The sequence below is a fragment of the Thalassophryne amazonica genome, chromosome 9, assembly GCF_902500255.1.
Source record: "Thalassophryne amazonica chromosome 9, fThaAma1.1, whole genome shotgun sequence".
Taxonomy (NCBI): Eukaryota; Metazoa; Chordata; class Actinopteri; order Batrachoidiformes; family Batrachoididae; genus Thalassophryne; species Thalassophryne amazonica.
The window spans coordinates 108,426,324-108,453,745 of record NC_047111.1 but is presented as its reverse complement, the minus strand read 5'-3'; the positions used below and the strand labels follow the sequence as shown (position 1 = coordinate 108,453,745).

General features: G+C 43.6%; 1 protein-coding gene across 2 annotated transcripts in view; it reads left to right on the top strand.

The window, feature by feature from the left end:
- The first annotated feature begins 1,080 nt into the window (after nucleotides 1-1,080).
- The window catches only part of gdpd5a (glycerophosphodiester phosphodiesterase domain containing 5a), a 94,388-nt gene continuing 68,046 nt past the window's right edge, over nucleotides 1,081-27,422 (top strand). For both annotated transcript variants that reach the window (XM_034178947.1, XM_034178946.1), the window contains exon 1: nucleotides 1,081-1,435. The gene's annotated coding sequence lies outside the window, so the exon portion shown is untranslated. The remainder of the gene's footprint in view (nucleotides 1,436-27,422) is intronic.

Sequence of the window (27,422 nt, the reverse complement as noted above, 5' to 3'; positions counted from 1 at the left end):
GTGATTTGTGACTGAAGAATATCAGCAAGAGTGAAGGGGAAAGTTTACAAAACAGTAGTGAGACCAGCTATGTTGTATGGTTTAGAGACAGTGGCACTAACAAAAAGACAGGAGGCAGAGCTGGAGGTGGCAGAGCTGAAGATGTTGAGATTCTCTTTGGGAGTGACAAGAATGGACAAGATTAGGAATGAACATATCAGAGGGACAGCTCAGGTGGGACGGTTTGGAGACAAAGTCAGAGAGGCGAGATTGAGATGGTTTGGACATGTGCAGAGGAGGTACCCAGGGTATATAGGGAGAAGGATGCTGAGGGTGGAGCCACCAGGCAGGAGGAGAAGAGGGAGACCAAAGAGGAGGTTCATGGATGTGCTGAGAGAGGACATGCAGGTGGTTGGTGTGACAGAGGAAGATACAGAGGACAGGGTGAGATGGAAACGATTGATCTGCTGTGGCGACCCCTAACGGGAACAGCCGAAAGACAAGGAAGAAGAAGCCGGTACACATATTGCAACTACAGGTCGTGATCTGACATGGTGAATTTGTGTCTAAACAGCCCATTGCGTGTGTCCTACAAGTTCAAAATTGTATTTTATTTTGCACAGATTTTTGTAGACACTGTGGGTACTCCCTCTGCCCTCAGTGAAGTTTTGTGATAAATCCTGCCAAATTGTCCATCTATGAAATAGTTACAACAAACACCAGGCTTTGTACTGGGAACCCGTGTTTTCTTGATCTATCCTGGCCATAACTACACCACAAAGGGAATCTAACAACAACAACAACAAAAAAAAAAACCTGTTGGACATACGCTGTTTAACTTGTGTTTCATTTAATAACCGTGGTGTGATTAAAAAAGGCCCCAAGGCAATGCCTCATGTTTCTTTTTCTGTTTACAATTTCTGCATATATGTGCAAAAATAATTCAACACAATGTTGGACATTTGAATCCTGATTAAATGTGGCTTAGAGGTATTACACAGTCTTTAGTTTGACATTCAGTATAACTGCCGTGTGTAATCAATTGCACAGGCGAGATATTCAAATGTACAGTAACTAAGTCTGGACGCGGCTCAGAGGGAGTGGCAACATGGCGTCCGGTGGCCGGTGTTCGATCCAGATCTACAAAGATCTCAGCGGATTAGAGACGCTTTTAAATGTCCATCGGTGCGTCTTTATTCAAGGAGAAACTACATTATCATTTATTTGAACCTTTTTGCATTTTTTTTTATTTGATGTCTTACCTCTCAGCACTTATTCTGCCGCTGTTCCACCATAAATCAGGCTGATCTTGTTTGTCAGAAAATTAACTTTACGGAATAATGACACAAATCCAAACGCGAGGAAACGTCATTACACGCAGATCCGTGGAGGTTTAATTCATTAACAGGACGTCTGTTAACACTGTCCGGGAGTAAAAAGCTGTGGTGGAGTTTAGGTGAGTGTTTGTGCGCATTTTATCGGATTATTTTAGTATTATTTTTGTCATGTAACCTGATATACACGTACTTTCTATGAATCGAATTTAGCATCTTTTTGCTACTTTTGGCACATTTGTAAACGCTTTATTCACATTACCAGCCTGTTTTTTTTTTTTTTTTTAATTTTATCTGAGGTTGTAATAGGGGAGACTGGGGACAGGTGTAACCACTTTGGCTTCATAACCTTTAACTAGCACAAAACACACATTTTCCTATTAGAATGTCTCTGTTTTTTGGGGAGGTGATATTTAGAGGTGCAATGGTCCAACAGACGATGTAGATGACACAAAGACTGAAATTGTTATGTTGATTGATGTTGGTGATGTTAGCGTATCATATATATATATATATATATATATATATATATATATATATATATATATATATATATATATATATATATATATATATATATATATATATATCAGAAGAAGTTGGTTTCAGCATTTTGTCCTCAAGGCTTCCAACAGAGGTGTTTTTCCTGTGGCGGATTGCAGCAGCGGCTCCGAGCCGACGCTGCAATCCGCCCGCACGTCTTTCATTAAAAAAATATCCTTTAACAGTGGAATATCCGGATAAAATGCTGAAACCGACTTCTTCTGAAACTTCTCTGTTCTCTCACGACGTCCTGGATCAATAGAGCCTGAAATGTGGAGGTTTTAAGCTTGAAACAGGCTCATGACGCCGCCTGAGAGCGCTGACCGACGTCTCGTACCGTGAAAAGTCCTTAAAGCGACAGAATCACCTCAAAATCTCTCATCAGCTGTTAAAATTTTCACCGAAGACCAGCTTAATTTTTCGAACCATGTCCACTTCGATGTGCCTCACAGGTTTAGAAAAAATTTTGATCAAACAAAGCGCCAGTCTCTCAGAAACTTCTCAGACAAAGGAATTCCGACGAGGGGCTGGACGACTCCTCCCACAAGGAGTGCTCACAGGCGAATGACGTCACCGTCAGGCGTGGAAAAACTCACGCATGCGCACGAGGGTTCAAGCATGTCTGACGTAAAAACATATGAATGAAATCCATATAGTTTTTGAAAAAAATAAAAAGGACCTATACTTTACGGACAGCCCTCGTGTATATATATATATATATATATATATAAAAAAGCTAAATATAGATCCCGTTACAGGCAATCCGTGACACTCGGTTGGCTCAGATATAGTGGATTGTTGTATTATTTTTGCTGATCAATGAGCTCATAATTGCTTCACCACTTATAAAGATGACATAGTTAGTGGCCTAGACATGCTGACATTCATTAATTCTTAATTCATTAATTCTTTATATTTTATTCTGTCAAGACTTGTGGTCTCTTCTACAATTATTGTGTTATCAGGGAAATAATCATCATATGTAACTTGTAGTGTTACAAATGTGAGGGTATTTAAGTATTACTAGGTCTGTGAGGAGTCAGAGTGTTGGGGTTTACGATGGTCCTGGATAAAGGCTAAGATCTAGGATTTCACAGGTGTGTGAGTATGTGTTGAAAGTGCTGAATTTTGGAGAAATTCACTTATCTCAACAGTGGCGTTCATGGCGTTCATGGATACTGGATACTCAGCCTTGGAGACTGACAGATGTCTGGGCCCAGTTTATGGAGTCTGGAGGTCCTTGGGGTTTATGATGCCATCTTTGCAGGAGAATGAAGGTCCAAGTCTTTAGGGTTCTGGTCCTTCACGTTGTACTGTTTGCTTGTAAGCCCTGAACACTAACCAGTGGCCTAAGGTGGTGACTATGATTGGTACTAGGTCTGTTTGGTATTGTTAGGAAGAGTTTGTGTTTAATTATTGGTTAATCACAGAGGATCAGATGAGAAGTACCTCTTGCATTGTGAGGGAACATCAAGGACAACATTTTGGCCATGCTTCTCTGGGCATGAACTTTCATGCAAGTGCATCATTTTTGAGTAGCCTGTTAAGTGGAAAATGCCAAGGGGATGGCCACGTATCACCCGGCAGCAGCAAATAGTTGCTTTTGGGAGGTAGGAATTGACGTGCGTGGGTGGTTGCCTTCCAGGGCACAGGGCAGCTCTATGCCGAGATTGAATGCGATGACGCGTGGCGCCACTGCATGCTCACAGACCTGACCTGATAGCCAGTTTGCAGTACTGACATAAATTTTTGGAACCATCCCCAGGCAAGCATTCTATCCAGGCTTTTGATTCCAGTTTGGCTTTCCAGTTCTGTCGTATATTTCATGTCCCATTTGATCACACTGTGGGCATCAAATCAAATCAATTTTATTTATATAGCGCCAAATCACAACAAACAGTTGCCCCAAGGCGCCTTATATTGTAAGGCAAGGCCATACAATAATTACGGAAAAACCCCAACGGTCAAAACGACCCCCTGTGAGCAAGCACTTGGCAACAGTAGGAAGGAAAAACTCCCTTTTAACAGGAAGAAACCTCCAGCAGAACCAGGCTCAGGGAGGGGCAGTCTTCTGCTGGGACTGGTTGGGGCTGAGGGAGAGAACCAGGAAAAAGACATGCTGTGGAGGGGAGCAGAGATCAATCACTAATGATTAAATGTAGAGTGATGCATACACAGCAAAAATAAAAAGAAACACTGAGTGCATCATGGGAAGCCCCCAGCAGTCTAAGTCTATAGCAGCATAACTAAGGGATGGCTCAGGGTCACCTGATCCAGCCCTAACTATAAGCTTTAGCAAAAAGGAAAGTTTTAAGCGTAATCTTAAAAGTAGAGAGGGTGTCTGTCTCCCTGATCTGAATTGGGAGCTGGTTCCACAGGAGAGGAGCCTGAAAGCTGAAGGCTCTGCCTCCCATTCTACTCTTACAAACCCTAGGAACTACAAGTAAGCCTGCAGTCTGAGAGCGAAGCGCTCTATTGGGGTGAAATGGTACTATGAGGTCCCTAAGATAAGATGGGACTTGATTATTCAAAACCTTATAAGTAAGAAGAAGAATTTTAAATTCTATTCTAGAATTAACAGGAAGCCAATGAAGAGAGGCCAAAATGGGTGAGATATGCTCTCTTCTTCTAGTCCCTGCTAGCACTCTAGCTGCAGCATTTTGAATTATCTGAAGGCTTTTCAGGGAACTTTTAGGACAACCTGATAATAATGAATTACAGTAGTCCAGCCTAGAGGAAATAAATGCATGAATTAGTTTTTTAGCATCACTCTGAGACAAGACCTTTCTAATTTTAGAGATATTGCGCAAATGCAAAAAAGCAGTCCTACATATTTGTTTAATATGCGAGACAATCCTGCAGTTTAGCTAATTGGTGTGTGTCCTCTGGCTTCATGGATAGATAAAGCTGGGTATCATCTGCGTAACAATGAAAATTTAAGCAATGCCGTCTAATAATACTGCCTAAGGGAAACATGTATAAAGTGAATAACATTGGTCCTAGCACAGAACCTTGTGGAACTCCATAATTAACCTTAGTCTGTGAAGAAGATTACCCATTTACATGAACCAATTGTAATCTATTAGATAAATATGATTCAAACCACCGCAGCGCAGTGCCTTTAATATCTATGGCATGCTCTAATCTCTGTAATAAAATTTTATGGTCAACAGTATCAAAAGCAGCACTGAGGTCTAACAGAACAAGCACAGAGATGAGTCCACTGTCTGAGGCCATAAGAAGATCATTTGTAACCTTCACTAATGATGTTTCTGTACTGTGATGAATTCTAAAACCTGACTGAAACTCTTCAAATAGACCATTCCTCTGCAGATGATCAGTTAGCTGTTTTACAACTACCCTTTCAAGACTTTTTGAGAGAAAAGGAAGGTTGGAGATTGGCCTATAATTAGCTAAGATAGCTGGGTCAAGTGATGGCTTTTTAAGTAATGGTTTAATTACTGCCACCTTAAAAGCCTGTGGTACATAGCCAACTAATAAAGATAGATTGATCATATTTAAGATCGAAGCATTAATTAATGGTAGGGCCTCCTTGAGCAGCCTGGTAGGAATGGGGTCTAATAGACATGTTGATGGTTTGGAGGAAGTAACTAATGAAAATAACTCAGACAGAACAATCGGAGAGAAAGCGTCTAACCAAATACCAGCATCACTGAAAGCAGCCAAAGATAACGATACGTCTGTGGGATAGTTATGAGTAATTTTTTCTCTAATAGTTAAAATTTGATTAGCAAAGAAAGTCATGAAGTCATTACTAGTTAAAGTTAAAGGAATACTCGGCTCAATAGAGCTCTGACTCTTTGTCAGCCTGGCTACAGTGCTGAAAAGAAACCTGGGGTTGTTCTTATTTTCTTCAATTAGTGATGAGTAAGATGTCCTAGCTTTACGGAGGGCTTTTTTATAGAGCAACAGACTCTTTTTCCAGGCTAAGTGAAGATCTTCTAAATTAGTGTGACGCCATTTCCTCTCCAACTTACGGGTTATCTGCTTTAAGCTGCGAGTTTGTGAGGTATACCACAGAGTCAGGCACTTCTGATTTAAAGCTCACTTTTTCAGAGGATGTAAAACTATTGACGAGATACTCTATCTCACTTACAGAGTTTAGGTAGCTACTCTGCACTGTGTTGGTATATGGCATTAGAGAACATAAAGAAGGAATCATTGTTGTGTGGGCCGCTGAAGAGGAGGTACTGCTGGCCCACCACCACCAGAGGGCGCCCTGCCTGGAGTGCGGGCTCCAGGCACCAGAGGGCGCTGCCGCCTTATGGGAGTAGCCTGGGTGACAGCTGTCACCCATCACCAGACACAGCTGTTCCACTCAGCACAGAGGTATATCAGGAGGACGGCGTCTCCACCTCAGTGCCGAGATATCGCCTAAGACTGAGGTAATATTCTCTGCATTTACATTCTGAACAACCAGCTAAACTTGTTAAACCTTTTCAGGACTGTTGACTACTGGTAGCTTCATTGCTTGGATAAGTACTCACCTTCCTGCTGTACATTGACAAGAGGTGGAGGCGGCTTCTCCCCTCTCCGTTACTGGGTGCGGTCGCATCCACACCTGTGTGTTGTTGCTCTCTCCCGCCAGCAGTACCGGATCCGACGAGCGGAGGCAGTGGCCACCTGGGAATTCGGGACTTGGCGGTTCCAGTATTTCCAGGGTTCGGTGGCAGAGGAGATCTGGGTGGTTCCGGTTCGACTGAGACGGACATCTCCTACCTTCGGGCCTGCCCACACGACACCAGCGGATTCGACCCCAAATTGTAATTGTTGTATTTATTGTGCTCGTTTCACAATAGTAAACCTTGTTATTCACCTTCCTCCATTGTCCGTTCATTGCGCCCCCTGTTGTGGGTCCGTGTTCCTACACTTTCACAACAATCATATCCTTAAACCTAGTTACAGCGCTTTCTGAAAGACTTCTAGTGTAATGAAACTTATTCCCCACTGCAGGGTAGTCCATCAGAGTAAATGTAAATGTTATTAAGAAATGATCAGACAGAAGGGAGTTTTCAGGGAATACTGTTAAGTCTTCAATTTCCATACCATAAGTCAGAACAAGATCTAAGATATGATTAAAGTGGTGGGTGGACTCATTTACATTTTGAGCAAAGCCAATTGAGTCTAATAATAGATTAAATGCAGTGTTGAGGCTGTCATTCTCAGCATCTGTGTGGATGTTAAAATCGCCCACTATAATTATCTTATCTGAGCTAAGCACTAGGTCAGACAAAAGGTCTGAAAATTCACAGAGAAACTCACAGTAACGACCAGGTGGACGATAGATAATAACAAATAAAACTGGTTTTTGGGACTTCCAATTTGGATGGACAAGACTAAGAGTCAAGCTTTGAAATGAATTAAGGCTCTGGTTGGGTTTTTGATTAATTAATAAGCTTGAATGGAAGATTGCTGCTAATCATCCGCCTCGGCCCGTGCTACGAGCATTCTGGCAGTTAGTGTAACTCATTTAAACTAACATATTCATCCTGCTGTAACCAGGTTTCTGTAAGGCAGAATAAATCAATATGTTGATCAATTATTATATCATTTACCAACAGGGACTTAGAAGAGAGAGACCTAATGTTTAATAGACCACATTTAACTGTTTTAGTCTGTGGTGCAGTTGAAGGTGCTATATTATTATTTTTTTATTTTATTTTTATGCTTAAATAGATTTTTACTGGTTGTTGGTGGTCTGGGAGCACCGTCTCTACGGGGATGGGGTAATCAGGGGATGGCTGGGGGAGAGAAGCTGCAGAGAGGTGTGTAAGACTACAACTCTGCTTCCTGGTCCCAACCCTGGATATTCACGGTTTGGAAGATTTAAGAAAATTGGCCAGATTTCTAGAAATGAGAGCTGCTCCATCCAAAGTGGGATGGATGCCGTCTCTCCTAACAAGACCAGGTTTTCCCCAGAAGCTTTGCCAATTATATATGAAGCCCACCTCATTTTTTGGACACCACTCAGACAGCCAGCAATTCAGGGAGAACATGCGGCTAAACATGTCACTCCCGGTCCGATTGGGGAGGGGCCCAGAGAAAACTACAGAGTCCGACATTGTTTTTGCAAAGTTACACACCGATTCAATGTTAATTTTAGTGACCTCCGATTGGCGTAACCGGGTGTCATTACTGCCGACGTGAATTACAATCTTACCAAATTTACGCTTTGCCTTAGCCAGCAGTTTCAAATTTCCTTCAATGTCGCCTGCTCTGGCCCCCGGAAGACAATTGACTATGGTTGCTGGTGTCGCTAACTTCACATTTCTCAAAACAGAGTCGCCAATAACCAGAGTTTGATCCTCGGCGGGTGTGTCGTCGAGTGGGGAAAAACGGTTAGAAATGTGAACGGGTTGGCGGTGTACACGGGGCTTCTTTTTAGAAGTATGCTTCTTCCTCATAGTCATCCAGTTGGCCTGCTTTCCCAGCTGCTCGGGATCTGCTGGAAGGGAACTAACGGCGTCTAAGCTACCTTGGTCCGCACCAACTACAGCGGCCTGGCTAGCTGTAGAATTTTCCACGGTGCGGAGCCGAGTCTCCAATTCGCCCAGCCTGGCCTCCAAACCTACAAATAAGCTACACTTATTACAAGTACCATTACTGCTAAAGTAGGCCGAGGAATAACTAAACATTTCACACCCAGAGCAGAAAAGTGCGGGAGAGACAGGAGAAGTCGCCATGCTAAACCGACTAAGAGCTAGTAGCTGCGCTAACCTAGCGGATTCCTAAAAACACACAAAGTGAATAATGTGTAAATAATTTAGAGGTGATTCAGCAGAGGGAGTGCTTTAGTTAAGGCACGTCAAGATTACACTGTGAAACAAATCGTTATCTAGTTAACTAGATCAATCTAACTGCGCAGATTAAACAGCTAACAGATACAGCAAAACACCGCTGTGCTCCGGAACAGGAAGTGATACAATACCACAGTGAGAGCCAACCACCAGTAGAGGCAAGCATCATGTTTCTTCTCATGGATGTTAGTATAACTTGTTAGCAGACGCTTATGTAAAAGTGGGTGCTGATGGGCTGAACACAGCAGTGAACATATGACAGACACAATGTTCATCAAATGGTAGCCAAATGACGTAAATCTGAACCGCACCTGTTTGTAATTTACCACTAACCATCCAGCAGGTGGCAGACACATATATGGGATAGTACTTAGGCAAAGCTGTTATGAGTCGGACGCAGCTCGGAGAACCGACCAGCGTTTGAAGGACCCAGTATGAAATAAGCAGAGCACGGTTCAAAGGCTAACTGAATTTAATACAAAACAGTGATAATATAACAAAAAGGTGCGGCCTGGCGTGGTGCGCTCCCAGCAGCGCTAACGGTCCGGAGCCAGAAGCTGTTTCGGACCCAAGGACCCCGCCGACACCCCCCAGGTGGCCGCAACAACCGAGTCTGTGAAAGAAGGAACCATTATGTGAGTCCACACTCTACACACAGAACACTTAAAGGTGTACAAACAGCAAACACTTCCTGGCTTGATTACTGATCAGCTTCCCAACCTGCAGGCATGGAACATCCAGTTCACAAAACTCCACTGCAGTGGAAGCTGATACATGACTAACAAACAGCTCAATACAATAAGGTGTGAGGGACACCACATTTACTGACTGTATAACTGTTAGTCACAAAATCTAACGTACCTCAGGAAGTGTGCTGACGAGCGTGAGACCTCACCCCCTCCTCTTTCACAGACTGTGCATCAAACCTGGACGTTCTCAGCATCCGCTGTTGATGAGATGGCTCCCGAGACGACGATCTCACCCGTCTGGTCACAAGGTCGAGTCTCTGGCAAATACACACTGTGCACTCCAGTCTTAAATGCCAACATGTTCCAATCCATCCAGATGCACCACAGCTGTGAGTCCTGACGAGTCGCAGGTGATCAGGGTGAGGTCCTGACAGCCTCAGCAACACAGCCACTCAGTCCCAAACGCACGCCACCTGGGAGGAAAACCAAAAAACAGAAACAAACCGGCAGCCAGGCCCCCCCAGCCATATAACAGTACCCCACCCTCACGGGAAGCCTCCGGCGACCACACACACCTGGCCCAGGAGAAACACCCCCCTCCAGGGACCATGGCTGGAAACCGCGTCTGCGTTCATCCTCCAACAGACTGGTTGAACTGGCTGCATCTTTGCCCTTGTTTCTGACAGTCTCTTAGCACAGGTGTGGCCAGGAGTTCTTACACCTGTGCGTTCAGCCTTTATCCAAACATGTGTGCTTAGTCATAAAACAAAACAACCAAACACCCCCCCCTCCCCAGGGGACCGTCCCATCAAACCCCAGGGAAGGGGAGAAAGGAAAAACAACCCAAACCCAAGCCTACAAACAAAATACTAAACAACCCCCCCCCCCCCCCCCCCCCCCCCCCCCAGAGGACCGTTCCATCAAACCCTCGGGAAGGGGAGAAAAGAAAAACAACCCAAACTTGAGCTCACAAACAAAAATGCCAAAATACCCCCCCTCCCCCCCCCCAGAGGACCGTTCCATCAAACCCAGGGAAGGGGAGAAAAGAAAACCCAAACTTGAGCTCACAAACAAAAATGCCAAAATACCCCCCCTCCTCCCCCCAAACGACACGTAGGGACCAACACCCCCCAGAGGGCCACCCGCCAGCTCCAGGAGTAATAACCACGGCCGAGGTCCCTCTGGGATCCAACGTCACCCACGGGGACTACCAGCGCCTCCCAGAGGACCACTCGTCAACCTCAGGAGACGCCTCCCCTCATGACCAATGGACCCAGCCCCGGCCGTCCACGGCTAGATGGACCCAACGCCCTTTCCCCCCCAGAGGACACCACAGTCAAACCCTGAGGGCGGAAACTGGGGGGGGAAAACAAAAAGACACCCCAAACCCCCCCCTCCCCTCCCGGGTGCAGAGGCTACCTGGGAAACGCCCAGCACAACCTAACTGCACCCCTCCAGCAATGCCGACACTACGGCACACCCGGCTGGAGTCAGAGGAGAAGAGAGGGCATAACAAAAAACAAAGAGAAAAAACAACCCAAGTACCACCCCATCACCCCCCAGGGGACCGTTCCATCTAACCCTGGGGATGTGAAACAAAAAGAAATAAAAGAAAAAACAAACAGACCAACACACAGTTGTTTGGGTCCTTGTTTTTGTTTTGTTTTTTTTTGTTCTTTGTCAGACAGGCTGCAGGGTCACAACCCCAGACAAATAGTGGACAACAAAAAAATAAAATCCCACACAAAAACCAACTCAAAAAACACCCACACAAAATGAACTAACACAAAACAAATCAGTGAGTTATACCGTCAAGCTCAACCAAATGGAACACACCTGTTCCTACTCAAGAGCTTGACGGTAACGTGATTCAGTCACCACAAGGGGGAACCAGAGTGCAAAAAATGAAAAAACCCCTTTGGCGACAGAAAAAACAAACGAGCTGCTCTTATGTGCGCAGCTGAGTGCAACACACAACCAAAATGTGCTCAACTAAATAACGCCGGAGCTGATACAACAGACGCAGTAGTTACCTTTGTCCGGGGAAACGGGGCTACGACTGTAACACAGGAAGCCCAGCGACCCGTGCTAACAGAGCTCCGCCGTGCGCGTGAACCCATTACAAACGCACTCTTGCAGCTCCCGTTTAAACCTCTTATCCGGTCGGAGTGTGACGCGAAGCCGTCGCCAGTCACACTCCACCACGACCCACGGATAAGGCACAACACAGGAACACGGCTGCAAGAGAGCACAAATCAGTATCCAGTAATGGGTCTCAAACACGCACCTTCCGGGCGGAGAGCCCCGCAACTGATCCGGATAACCACTGAACGTCTGCTGCCGCCTTCCCGGCGCGTTACCGTCTCTGCTACCGCTGGGTCCATGATGTTTGGCCAGAGACTACCGTTATGAGTCGGACGCAGCTCGGAGAACCGACCAGCGTTTGAAGGACCCAGTATGAAATAAGCAGAGCACGGTTCAAAGGCTAACTGAATTTAATACATAACAGTGATAATATAACAAAAAGGTGCGGCCTGGCGTGGTGCGCTCCCAGCAGCGCTAACGGTCCGGAGCCAGAAGCTGTTTCGGACCCAAGGACCCCGCCGACACCCCCCAGGTGGCCGCAACAACCGAGTCTGTGAAAGAAGGAACCATTATGTGAGTCCACACTCTACACACAGAACACTTAAAGGTGTACAAACAGCAAACACTTCCTGGCTTGATTACTGATCAGCTTCCCAACCTGCAGGCATGGAACATCCAGTTCACAAAACTCCACTGCAGTGGAAGCTGATACATGACTAACAAACAGCTCAATACAATAAGGTGTGAGGGACACCACATTTACTGACTGTATAACTGTTAGTCACAAAATCTAACGTACCTCAGGAAGTGTGCTGACGAGCGTGAGACCTCACCCCCTCCTCTTTCACAGACTGTGCATCAAACCTGGACGTTCTCAGCATCCGCTGTTGATGAGATGGCTCCCGAGATGACGATCTCACCCGTCTGGTCACAAGGTCGAGTCTCTGGCAAATACACACTGTGCACTCCAGTCTTAAATGCCAACATGTTCCAATCCATCCAGATGCACCACAGCTGTGAGTCCTGACGAGTCGCAGGTGATCAGGGTGAGGTCCTGACAGCCTCAGCAACACAGCCACTCAGTCCCAAACGCACGCCACCTGGGAGGAAAACCAAAAAACAGAAACAAACCGGCAGCCAGGCCCCCCCAGCCATATAACAGTACCCCACCCTCACGGGAAGCCTCCCGGCGACCACACACACCTGGCCCAGGAGAAACACCCCCCTCCAGGGACCATGGCTGGAAACAGAAACAAACCGGCAGCCAGGCCCCCCCAGCCATATAACAAAAGCAAAGTTACTTTTGGTATTTATCTGGTGAATTATAAGATTATTTATTGTTTTTAGTTATTGTCTATACACAATCTGGCTGAGATGAACTAACCAACTCACCCACTCATCTGTGTTTTTGTGTCCAAACTCTATGTCTGCTCAGACTTCGTCAGCAAATGCTGTCCCATTAATAATATTCATGCGAATATATAGATCATGTGCAGTGACACAGACATTAAATGGAATTCATTACTCTGAGACTGATATCTGTGTAACTTTTCGGGCCCCTTCACACATAAGATTGAGGCAGAATGTCACACGAAGGAGAAATCAAATGGCACTTGTCGGAAATCAGAGGTGCACTCGAATGCCTCGTACAGCAGTCACCAAATTCATTCGGGCACGGCATGTGCACTCTATATTTGCGTGCCACAAGATGAAGTTGCACTGCCATCTGATCATGTTTGCAGCATTTGAACGGCATGTCGTACGCAGGTCGGACATATCGTGCCGTGTGCAGCCGAGCAGCTGCACAAAATCATTGGCCATGTCGAACCCTGGGCGAATGGCGCGATCCAGGCAGCCTTCACACCAGTGCCCAAAAGTCGTTGGAATCCCGTGTGAGTGGCCGTTCTACCCACTCTCAGCCAGAGTCAGCTGGAGTTCAGGTGCCACCCACAAACCTCTAACACCACTCGCGGGGCACTTAGAAAAGGCGGGGCCATTTGCGAGAGTAGAGAGCAGGTGACCATTTTTGAGCTGGATGTGTGAATGACCCCACATTTCCTAAGCCCCCCCCCCGAGCATCAATTAAAATTAATGCAGTTCCCCCCCCCCCCCCCCGCCACACAAATGAAATGGCGTGAGTGTGCCCCACCACCACCCCCACCCAGCAACACTGCCAGTGTGTCATGTGTCTTCCTCCCCAAACCGCAATCCAACATTGTGGAGGTGCAGCTGAGGTGGGAAATGCTCTAACAGTGGCCAGACTGCAATGCGATTGCTTTCCAGTACAGTGTGCATATCTGGACGGCCTGTCATGTCCATGATGGATGCCATGTTTCACATTCCCTCCCATTACAAAAAAATGGGACATTATGATCATTTCAGCTACGGGCAGCTGCATGTCCCCGTGGGTTGATGCATGTGACAGGCTCACGCACACAGCTAACAGCATGTTGGAGCTGTCAACCGCCCAACATGTCATATTCTGCATGTCCCTCTGGAGGTGGGATCACTACACAGCAGTGCACACATACTGGCACTACAGAGTTACAAATAAAAACCACTCAGTCCATGGCCATCGAGCGGACAGCCACGTGACGCGCAGTCGCATCGTGGGGGTTTGAGTGACAGTGAGCCCAGGGGGCATGTCACTCAGATCATGTCAGCAAAGGCTCACCAATACTGTCAGATGAGGCGAGAGTGCGAGTGACAACAAGGTGTTCAATTAAAAGAAACAAGCAATGAGGACAACGGCCTGAGCTCATTCATGTGTGATGGCTTTGCTTTGCTCTGCAGATATGGTGGCATGTCCAGCTCAGACTCACTCTTGCAGCTGAGACTGACAGGGTGAACACATTACAACAAAGAAGAATAAATAATTACAATAAAACAATGATCAGCATGTCATGAGAGCCCGTCCACACATTGCATTGCTGTGGCATGTTATGAGTTGATGTGACTTGCAAGTCCACAGATCTCAACAGCAGCGGCTTGTGCGGACATGCCCAGCTGTTTGGTGCAAATCACAGCTGCAGAACACATACACATCATGAAGGATATGACCTGACAACACTCCACCCTGAGGCACGTGCATGGGCATACTGTCCTCACACTGAAATACATAAAAACACATATCGCTTTTGCAACGGGCAGGAGCGACCGCATTAGTGCACACATCGGCAGGCTGTGCCATGTGAAAAGGACCGTCTCATCATGTGTACAGTTAGCTGGTGATCTGAACGTTACATCCACCACATCAGGTATGAGCCACATGATGCGGTGTCCTTGGGCGCACTGCTTACTGGGCACATGGCACTGGCTGGACACGCGGAGCCGGCTAGACACGTGGCACCGGCAGATGTGGACATGATAAGAGTGCACTGCTTTATTCATGTCAATTCATGACTTTTTGTCTATAACCATGGGACATATACAGAGGAACAGAAAGCTCATACTTGCATTGTTCACTCGATATAATCGATTAAATATTAGAAATTGTGGTGTTTTTTCTTTGGTGTGTGCGTGTGTGTTTTTTCCCCACAGCAGCAGTGCAATGTGGTGTCACACTTTCTAGGTGCTCACAATGTGTTTGTGCGCACGCACAAGCGTGCACAAAACCATTGCTGCAGTATCGTTCATGCGTGTCCAACCGTGTGTTCCTCCCATAAGCAGGTGGAATGTTTCGCGCTTCCCCATTTTGGGTTTTTTTCATGTTTTTTTTTTTTTTTTTGGCCAGTTCCTGCTTCTTTCACCCAACTTTGTGTTACGTGGGAAGGGGCCCTTAGTGTTCTGTAAATGAAACAAGAAGTTATTTAAATCTTGTACAGCTTCCTTTTCCTTTAAAAGTGAACAGAATCAGCTCTGGGCTGCTGTACAGTGCAGGCACAGTGTGTTCCAGTATGTGAAAGAAGAACAGAAAATGCATTAAATATTAATAATGCATCAGACCTGAGAGTCCATTTGACATTACAGATCCTGCTGCAGTTAGTGACCCAACAAACACAAATAACAATGTCTATCTTATTCCAGTCCACACTGAATTTTTCAACACCTGCTAAATAAATTAAGACGGAATAACATTATTACCACAGGAGAGTGTGATTGGAGAAATGCACTTTCTGGTAAATGTGTTTGTGTCTGGTCTTCTCACAGTTGTTGGACTTTGCTTTGTGTAAATATAGCTTGTGTTCATTCCTTAAGTGGCACAGCAATTGATGCTCATCTTCAACCGACTATTAGGGCCACATCAAGGAAAATAATGGGAGGAAGAACCTTTCAAATTTATTTTGAATTTCAAGAATAAAGTTGAAATATTGATATTGAAGCCAAATATTGAGAATAAAGTTCAAATGTTGAGAATTGCCAAATTCCAGGTGCCAAAATTCCAGCTGACACACAAACATCTAACACCGCACATTTGGCACTTAGAAAATGTGTGGCCATTCGCACTATCATCACAACAACAGTCAGTGTCTAAGTGCCCCACGAGTGTGGCTTTGCAAAACAGCAGCACACATGAGGTTCCAGAGTGTCGGCTCCCTCCGCAGACACGTGGTGTGCGTGTGAATCACGCATGTGTTGCGCTCCCCCACCCATCCATAAACATGTGGTGCCGGTGGGGGGGGGGGGGGGGGGGGTGTGCTCTGAACTAGGGATGGGTATTGATAAGATTTTATCAATATCGATGCCATTATCGATTCTGCTTATCGATCCGATTCCTTATCGATTCCCTTATCGATACCGCTTGTGAATTTTGTACTAAAAGTAGGCTTTACAGGTTTTCTATGTATTTCCTTGAGTCTTAAAGTAAATAAATATGAAATTGGTCACTGTATCCTTGATCTCTGGACATAAATAAAAATAAACAAAACGGTGTTTCGCTTTGAAGTTATTAATTCCGACTGGATTCTATCGTTCTATCTTGACTTGTCATAGAGCTGTGCAGCGTTTGGAGCTGTGTGAACAGAACGGAGGACGATTCTCATTTCTTTCTCGAAACAAGACAGGAGTCCCAGTTAGTAACTTTAATCTGCACAAAAGTGACTCATGATTTCACATATTCAGGGATGAAAGTGGTGAAAAACAAAAAAAGCTGTAACCCAAAATTACCCCCCAACACCACCCGCACGAAAATGTTTCAATTGTAGAAGCTCTGAAATGCAATCTAGGACTATTCCAGAAAATAAACTGGAGTGAGTGCAGCATCCATTTAGTGAGAAAAAAAAAACAACTGTCCTTATTCAAATTCATTCAGTGTTGCCACAGTTACTTTGAAAAAGTAATCCAATTACTGATTACTGATTACTCCTTGAAAAAGTAACTTAGTTACTTTACTGATTATTCAATTGTAAAAGTAACTAAGTTAGATTACTAGTTACGTTATTAGTTACTTTCCCCAGCTGCCGACAACAACCCACGTCAACATGACAATGATACCTGTTTTGCCAAAACTCACTTTATAGTCACCCTTTCTTGACTTCAATGAAAATAAATACTTGTTTTATAAAAAGTAAAATAAAGACCTCTTTCTTGACCTCATATTTAACTGTTGACAGCACTGTAACAGTAAAACTTGCAATTTCAAACCTACATTGTTTATAAATGTAACTATTAAATTCTAACATTTTTCTAACATTTAAATTCTCTCTAAACATTTTACTTCTCAAAATTATTATTATTTTAAGCAATATTAGTAGTTGTAGTAAAAAAACGGCTTCAAAACTGGACCTTTAATCTAGGGGTGTTGTGGGGGAGGGGGGGCATATCCCTGCCCCACGCCCCCATTCCATCTGGATTCGCCCCTGCTTTGGCGTTTGAGCACAAAGAATGGATAACATTTATTTATGCAGAAAACATGACCAGATTTACAGGTAAGAAAGTTTTATTGCGTTTTCACATCATGTGGTCCTCAGAAAGAGAGTTTAGGTGCATTAACACTTTTAATAGTGTTAGTTGTTGACGCGTCGCGGAGGATCAGCTGTTTTTAACGAGACGATACAGAGCGGCTCAGCTCAGAATTCTAAATAAAGGAGGGAAAAAAGTATAAAAATGTCTTTGTAAAGCTCAGTGCAGGTGTGCTGATCACCGCGCTTTAAGAGGTGAGGACGAGTCGAGCAGCTGCAAAAAAACGCGGATAGTAACACACAGTGACATGGAGAAGTAACTTTAATCTGATTACTGATTTGGAAAGATTAACGCGTTAGATTACTCGTTACTAAAAAAAGTGGTCAGATCGGCATCACTGAATTCATTCCAGTAGTATTCTGCTCTTACAAGGATGCAGCAGTTTTCTAGTTTGGCAGATAGTTCTGGAGGAAATCACCAGAAATTAGCACACTGAAAATATGGTTTGACCAAAACAAATTGTCATTAAACTTAAATAAGACAGGGATGAAGTGGAGATTTAAGAGTAACTAGGTGTTCACAGGAAACACTTATTTCTGTATGTACGAGGTCTGTTAGAAAAGTATCCGACCTTATTATTTTTTAAAAAACCATATGGATTTGAATCACGTGTGATTGCGTCAGACAAGCTTGAACCCTCGTGCGCATGTGTGAGTTTTTTCATGCCTGTCGGTTGCGTCATTCTCTTGTGGGCAGGCTTTGAGTGAGGTGTGGTCCACCCCTCTCATCTATTTTTTTATTGCGAATAAATGTCTGAACGATTTGGAGCTTTGCTGCATCAATTTTTTTTCCAGAAACTGTGAGAGACCTCCAGGTGGACACCGTTCGGAAAATTAATATGGCTTTCAGGGACGATTTTATGGGGATTAAACAGATTACGGGGTGTTACTGCCGCTTTAAGGACGGCCCACAACTGCTGAGAGCGCGGTGTGCTCCCAGCCCCCATTGACAGGCTGACACCCCGCTGGAACAACCAGATCATTTCCAACATGAAAGCTTTATTGATCCGGGATCTTGTCTGACTTTCACAAAAAGGCAGAAGATGTGGACATCAGCACTTTTTCTGGCACATTCCACCGTTACAGGGGTTTTTTTCATGGAAAGAAAAGCGGAGGGACGCGCCACGGCTCCATTCATTACGCAGGACAAAACCACCTCGGTGTTGGCCTCGCAGGACGGCATTCGGGTGGATTTCAGACGGATTCCGGTTGCTTTCCAGTCGTGTGAATATCCGATTGTGATTGTGCATGAGCTGGACATGCCAGGACATGTCCCGTGAGGCTTCATCACGGCGTTGCTTTGCGCCGAGCAGCTGCACCGCGACGTGTGGTGGAGCAGCTTCTCTTTCCATGACAAAAACTCCTGTAACAGTGAAATGTGCTGTTCATTTTTAAACTGGACGCTGTCTTGATCCGGTTTCTCACAGTTTCTGGAAAAAAATTGATGCAGCAAAGCTCCAAATCATTCAGACATTTATTTGTAATAAAAAATAGACGAGAGGGGTGGACCACACCTCACTCAAAGTCTGCTCACAGGCGAATGACGCAACCGACAGGCATGAAAAAACTCATGCATGCGCACGAGGGTTCAAGCTCACACGTGATTCAAATCCATATGGTTTTTTAAAAAAATAATAAGGTCGGATACATTTCTAACAGACCTCGTATTTATTTATTTATGTTCATTGTTAGTTGGTTTTATATTTTCTGTTGTGTTTTTATTCAGGTTCTTTTTGTCTTTTTCTCTAAAATTGTATATAATCATTAGATTATTATTATATATTACTTATTATTATATATATTATATCTTATATATATATATATATATATATATATATATATATGTATATATATATATATATATATATATATATATATGAGGTCTGTCCATGAAGTATCGTACCTTTTTTTTTTTTAAACTATATGGATTTGATTCATATGTTTTCACGTCAGACAAAAGCTTGAACCCTTGTGCGCATGCGTGAGTTTTTCCACGCCTGTCGGTGACATCATTCGCCTGTGAGCACGCCTTGTGGAAGGAGTGGTCCCGCCCCGTCGTCAGATTTTCATTGTCTGGAAATGGCAGAATGATTTGGGGTTTTTTTCCATCAGAATTTTTTCAGAAGCTGTTAGAGACTGGCACCTGGATACTATTCGAAAAATGTATCTGGCTTTCGGTGAAAATTTTACGGGCTTCACAGAGAAAAAGGTCTGGTAGTACAGCTTTAAGGACCCCTTTAAGGACGCTCAACGTGCCGCGCACCGAGCTGCGACGACGCGGCACAAGCCACCGGACCATTTCTAAACGGATGGCTCCGTGGATACAAGACCGTCGTGTGCTCTTTCTCTGGTTATCACAAGAGCTGGACATCAGCCATTTTCCGGCAGATTTCACTTTTAACAAGAGATTTTGTCATGGAAAGCCGCGCGGAGGCTTCGCGTGTCACGACCGATTCGCTTTGGAAGCGAGACAAAGGAACACCTCCGTTTCGGTGTGTCAGAGGACAAGTTTGGACATGTCCAGCTCTCCACAATTTCACTGATACTTACTGGACTGGTAAGCATTGAAAGCCAAGATAGACATGTCGGACTCTGTAGTTTTCTCTGGGCCCCTCCCCAATCGGACCGGGAGTGACATGTTTAGCCGCATGTTCTCCTTGAATTGCTGGCTGTCTGAGTGGTGTCGAAAAAATGAGGTGGGCTTCATAGATAATTGGCAAAGCTTCTGGGGAAAACCTGGTCTTGTTAGGAGAGACAGCATCCATCCCACTTTGAATGGAGCAGCTCTCAATTCTAGAAATCTGGCCAATTTTCTTAAATCCTCCAAACTGTGACTATCCAGGGTTGGGACCAGGAAGCAGAGTTGTAGTCTTACACACCTCTTTGCAGCTTCTCTCCCCCTGCCATCCCCTCATTACTGCATCCCCGTTGAGACGGTGCCTGCTCCCAGACCACCAATAACCAGTAAAAATCTATTTAAGCATAAAAATTAAAAAAGAAAAAATAATATAGCACCTTCAACTGCACCACAGACTAAAACAGTTAAATGTGGTCTATTAAACATTAGGTCTCTCTCTTCTAAGTCCCTGTTAGTAAATGATATAATAATTGATCAACATATTGATTTATTCTGCCTTACAGAAACCTGGTTACAGCAGGATGAATATGTTAGTTTAAATGAGTCAACACCCCCGAGTCACACTAACTGCCAGAATGCTCGTAGCATGGGCCGAGGCGGAGGATTAGCAGCAATCTTCCATTCCAGCTTATTAATTAATCAAAAACCCAGACAGAGCTTTAATTAATTTCAAACTTGACTCTTAGTCTTGTCCATCCAAATTGGAAGTCCCAAAAACCAGTTTTATTTGTTATTATCTATCGTTACTGTGAGTTTCTCTGTGAATGTTCAGACTTTTTGTCTGACTTAGTGCTTAGCTCAGATAAGATAATTATAGTGGGCGATTTAACATCCACACAGATGCTGAGAATGACAGCTTCAACACTGCATTTAATCTATTATTAGACTCAAATGGCTTTGCTCAAAATGTAAATGAGTCCACCCACCACTTTAATCATATCTTAGATCTTGTTCTGACTTATGGTATGGAAATTGAAGACTTAACAGTATTCCCTGAAAACTCCCTTCTGTCTGATCATTTCTTAATAACATTTACATTTACTCTGATGGACTACCCAGCAGTGGGGAATAAGTTTCATTACACTAGAAGTCTTTCAGAAAGCGCTGTAACTAGGTTTAAGGATATGATTCCTTCTTTATGTTCTCTAATGCCATATACCAACACAGTGCAGAGTAGCTACCTAAACTCTGTAAGTGAGATAGAGTATCTCGTCAATAGTTTTACATCCTCATTGAAGACAACTTTGGATGCTGTAGCTCCTCTGAAAAAGAGAGCTTTAAATCAGAAGTGCCTGACTCCGTGGTATAACTCACAAACTCGCAGCTTAAAGCAGATAACCCGTAAGTTGGAGAGGAAATGGCGTCTCACTAATTTAGAAGATCTTCACTTAGCCTGGAAAAAGAGTCTGTTGCTCTATAAAAAAGCCCTCCGTAAAGCTAGGACATCTTACTACTCATCACTAATTGAAGAAAATAAGAACAACCCCAAGTTTCTTTTCAGCACTGTAGCCAGGCTGACAAAGAGTCAGAGCTCTATTGAGCCGAGTATTCCTTTCACTTTAACTAGTAATGGCTTCATGACTTTCTTTGCTAATAATATTTTAACTATTAGAGAAAAAATTACTCATAACCATCCCAAAGACATATCGTTATCTTTGGCTGCTTTCAGTGATGCTGGTATTTGGTTAGACTCTTTCTCTCCGATTGTTCTGTCTGAGTTATTTTCATTAGTTACTTCCTCCAAACCATCAACATGTCTATTAGATCCCATTCCTACCAGGCTGCTCAAGGAAGCCCTACCATTAATTAATGCTTCGATCTTAAATATGATCAATCTATCTTTATTAGTTGGCTATGTACCACAGGCTTTTAAGGTGGCAGTAATTAAACCATTACTTAAAAAGCCGTCACTTGACCCAGCTATCTTAGCTAATTATAGGCCAATCTCCAACCTTCCTTTTCTCTCAAAAATTCTTGAAAGGGTAGTTGTAAAACAGCTAACTGATCATCTGCAGAGGAATGGTCTATTTGAAGAGTTTCAGTCAGGTTTTAGAATTCATCATAGTACAGAAACAGCATTAGTGAAGGTTACAAATGATCTTCTTATGGCCTCAGACAGTGGACTCATCTCTGTGCTTGTTCTGTTAGACCTCAGTGCTGCTTTTGATACTGTTGACCATAAAATTTTATTACAGAGATTAGAGCATGCCATAGGTATTAAAGGCACTGCGCTGCGGTAGTTTGAATCATATTTATCTAATAGATTACAATTTGTTCATGTAAATGGGGAATCTTCTTCACAGACTAAGGTTCATTATGGAGTTCCACAAGGTTCTGTGCTAGGACCAATTTTATTCACTTTATACATGTTTCCCTTAGGCAGTATTATTAGACGGCATTGCTTAAATTTTCATTGTTACGCAGATGATACCCAGCTTTATCTATCCATGAAGCCAGAGGACACACACCAATTAGCTAAACTGCAGGATTGTCTTACAGACATAAAGACATGGATGACCTCTAATTTCCTGCTTTTAAACTCAGATAAAACTGAAGTTATTGTACTTGGCTCCACAAATCTTAGAAACATGGTGTCTAACCAGATCCTTACTCTGGATGGCATTACCCTGACCTCTAGTAATACTGTGAGAAATCTTGGAGTCATTTTTGATCAGGATATGTCATTCAATGCGCATATTAAACAAATATGTAGGACTGCTTTTTTGCATTTGTTCAATATCTCTAACATTAGAAAGGTCTTGTCTCAGAGTGATGCTGAAAAACTAATTCATTAAAACTAATTAGGCTTAAAACTTTCCTTTTTGCTAAAGCTTATAGTTAGGGCTGGATCAGGTGACCCTGAGCCATCCCTTAGTTATGCTGCTATAGACTTAGACTGCTGGGGGCTTCCCATGATGCACTGAGTGTTTCTTTTTCTTTTTGCTGTGTATGCATCACTCTACATTTAATCATTAGTGATTGATCTCTGCTCCCCTCCACAGCATGTCTTTTTCCTGGTTCTCTCCCTCAGCCCCAACCAGTCCCAGCAGAAGACTGCCCCTCCCTGAGCCTGGTTCTGCTGGAGGTTTCTTCCTGTTAAAAGGGAGTTTTTCCTTCCTACTGTTGCCAAGTGCTTGCTCACAGGGGGTCGTTTTGACCGTTGGGGTTTTTCCGTAATTATTGTATGGCCTTGCCTTACAATATAAGGCGCCTTGGGGCAACTGTTTGTTGTGATTTGGCGCTATATAAATAAAATTGATTTAATTTGATTTTTTGATTTAATATACAAACAAAATTAAATTGAAAAAATATTACAATTTGTAATACATTTGACTCTTTTATGACAACAAACGTTTGACAGCTGCCACTGCTTAATGCTAACATTAACATGGAAAATGCCATAGACATGCTTACGTGTTAGTATCGGTCCCGTCTTTAAGTTATAAAATACATCTATTAACTGTTTCAGAAGACCATAACAAGTCGGTATAACATAAAAAAAGGTAAATAATACTCACAGCCATATGCTCTTTAGGGTTTTAGCGGGGGAAAGTGAAAGAAAAAAATTAATCAACAAAGCAATGATCGAAGTACTGGTTCGATCTGTGAATCACTGCTTCGATTGGTTCAAGGTTCAAAGCAAAGCCACGCTGCAGAAAAGTTGAATACAGACCCGCTGCAGGGTCTGTAATCAATGTAGAGAAATTATAATTTTCCTGACAAACACCCCCCAAAACAACGGCCACTCTGAAGGACAGATAAGGGAATCGTTAAGTAAAAAGGTTATTGATGTCGATGGATTGAATAATTTCTTAACGATACCCGAAAGGAACTGGTTCTTGATACCCATCCCTACTCTGAACTGACAGGGGTGTGTCCACCCACAGCATGCACATTGGCGGGCTGCCCCAGGTGACAATGGACCGTCAGATCATAACATGCAGTGGTTCATCTGACTGTCATGTCACCCACGTGAGCTCTGTTCCAGATGGACACACGCATGGGGCCGGCTGGACACACCGGACCAGTAGATGTGGACATTATAACAGCGCACTGCTTCATTAATGTCATTTCATGAGTGTACGTCTGTGACCATGGGTCATCTACAGAGGAACAGACGATTCGTACTTGATAAGAGGGTGTTTTTTATGGTGTGTGGTTTTATTTTTTAAATATGTCCATCTCTGTCTTGATTTCAGGCATTTTCCACACTGTATACAGTGGCAAAGTTTCAGGCTGGCAATCAGTAAAGTGCAGGTACGAATCCCGTGGGTGGCATGTGTTTTTTTTTTACATGCCACCAGCTAGTTTTTATTTTTTATTTACTCCACAGCAGTGGTGCGATGTGGTTCCACAGGTACCAGCTGGATTTTATTTTTTATTTATTCCACAGCAGCGGCGCAATGTGGTTTACACATGCTCCAGTTGCTTGCACTGTGTTCGTGCATGAGCACGCACAACACCTTCGCAGCAGGATTGTACGAGGTGCCTTCAATAAGTTTTGAGACTTTTTTCGTAGGGGCAGTTACAATCATCCCACACTTGTAATTTTAATATGTCATTACCATATATCTAAGGAGATAATCTACCAATGTTTGTTATTCTAGGTTGAAAGAGACGGCTCTATGTGTACGTTAAGCGGACCCTACTACATCACGCTCGTCACATCTGACTTTTTTGCAAAATGCAGTAGGGATGGAAGGACACTTTGGAAAAGCGATACGCTATAAAATTTTGTGTTAATCTTGGAAAGAACGCTACGCAGACTTATGAACTGCCTCAGACTGCTTATGGATTAAATTGCATGGGCAGAGCATCGGTGTTTTGTTGGCACAAAAAGTTTAAGGGTGGCAGAGAGTCTGTGAGAGATGATGAGAGGGGTGGGAGGGGGAGGGAAGTCAGAACACCGGAGCTGGTGGGGAAAATTCGTACTTTTATGGATGAGGGCCGTTGAGTGTCAATAGAGACAATAAGTGTAGAGTTTAAAGTCAGTGTGGGAACTGTGCACACGATTATTCATGATGAACAAGGCCAGAGCTCTTCAAATCAGGTCGGTGGCATTTCCACCAGGACAATGCACCAGTCCACAACTCCATCCGTGTTTCCAACTGTTTGACTGAGATGGGCATCAAGACACTTCCTCACCCTCCCTACAGCCCAGACCTTGCTCCCTGTGACTTTTGGTTGTTCCCCAAGCTCAAGGAAAACCTTAGAGGCAGTCGTTTTGAAACCATTGAGGAGATGAAAGAGGCTGTGACAAGGGTTCACGTTCACACCAGAGGACTTCCAGGGTGCCTTCCAGAAGTTGTTGGAATAATACAACAAGTGCATTGCATCCAGAGGGGAGTACTTTGAAGGGGACTAGAGTTTCGTGCTTGTCCGAGGAAAAAAAGTGTCCCTACGAAAAAAGTCTCAAAATGTATTGAAGGCACCTCGTACACGCATACCCATCGGCACAATGTATTCATGGTTCGCTAATTCAACCTGTTTCATGCTGTTTCGCCATAATTCAACCAAATTCAGGGGCCCTAAGGGGCCCTAAAAATGGATATTGTGCTGCAATGCCTCATGGGAGTTCGGGGTTTTGGGGTTTTAAATGTTGTGATTTTGGTTCATGTTAGTTTAACAGTGTTGTTAGTGTTAGTGATTTATTATGTTTTTGTAATTCACTCGGTTCAGTCAGTTTAGTTAAGTCTCATGCTGCTGTTACCATGAGTGAGAAGAGTAGTGTGTTTGATGTCTTCCACCACTGTCTCTTTTTGTGGGCATATAAAAATAAAAGTGCCTGCTTGGGGCAGAATGCAGAAAAGACAAAAAGCTCTGACTACCTCTTCATTCTTCCACACAGCTCGCCACAATGTGTGTGTGTGTGTGTGTGTGTGTGTGTGTGTGTGTGTGTGTGTGTGTGTGTGTGTGTGTGTGTGTGTGTGTGTGTGTGTGTGTGTGTGTGTGTGTGTACCTTTGATCAAGGACAAACGGGAGAGCTGACATTTGGCACTTGGTATGCCTATGTGTTTTGGGCAAGGATGAATGCAGTGAAAACGAAAAGTTGATAGGACTATTATTTTTGGAGAAATTAGGGATATTAGGTAACAACAGTGAACAATGAATGTTAATATCACCATTAATCAGCCCTTGTAACCAGACAAATACAATTATTCACAAAAGTTCTCATTTTAATTTCCTGCACTTTCAGTTAAAATATTGTAGAAACTGCATAATTTATTACCACCCTTGAAAAATGAACCCATGGATCCCCACAGGCAACGCACCCGTTACTACTTTAATCTTGATATTTACACTGGGGCTTTAAACGTTTTGTGAACCCTTGAGCTATTACTCATCTTCATTTTGAGATGGCATCACTTAAAAATAAAAATGAGGTGTTTATAATAATGTAAAATAAGTTGCTTTAAAGTCACAGTGAACACTAAATTCTACAACATGACATAAAGGAATTAGGTGATGGTCTAGTGGTTAAGGCGTTGGGCTTGAGACCAGAAGATCCTCGGTTCAAATCTCAGCCTGACTGGAAATTCACTAAGGGCCCTTGGGTAAGGTCTTTAACCCCCTATTGCTCCCGGTGTGTAGTCAGCGCCTTGTATGGCAGCACCTTCACATCGGGGTGAATGTAAAGTGCTTTGCGCGTCTGATGCAGATGGAAAACCGCTATATAAATGCAGTCCATTTACCATTTAAAAATATTAAAACCAGAATGACGAGTTGCATAATGTAATGGAACACTTTAAAATAAGTAAATCCTCACTTTTACAGTCAGTTTTATTCACACAAGTCAGGGGATGGATACATGAACATTTCCAAGTCACAGAATATGTCTTGGACTTCATTTACATCATTTATTAAGAATTACAAACAGTATGGGAGATCTCAAAAACTGTGTGTCCATGCAAGAGGGAGACCACAAAGACACCCAGACAGCCCTAAAGACATTATGGGCTTCTAGGGTTGTGACTGGACAACCTGTGCATAGTGCAGGTTTAGCATTTTACAGCACCGGTTTATTCATAATCATGGCAGAGTGGAGCAGAGAAGTCGAAGTCTTCTTAAAAAGAAGACTTGAAGGTTCAGCTACAGTTTGCCAGAAGGCACATGGGAGATGGAAGCGGAGATCTTATCTGTTTTGCTGTATGAAAATCCTTCTCTGCTCCACTCCGCTATGAAGCTGAGAGTGGCCATGCAAAATATACTGGGATGCTGGAAGTCTCTCAGTGTTGTGGGAACTGTCAAAGTCGACGCTGTATAATGATGTCATTAAATGCTGGGCCGCATTCATGATTTTTGCATTACAGTACTTTTTTTGGTCAGCAACATTTTACACCAGTTTCATAACATTTTACACCTATTCCGGATTCTGGTGTCACAGACCGAACAGTCCGGCCCTAAAAATCGGTCCGCCTTGTGCATTTCGGACCACA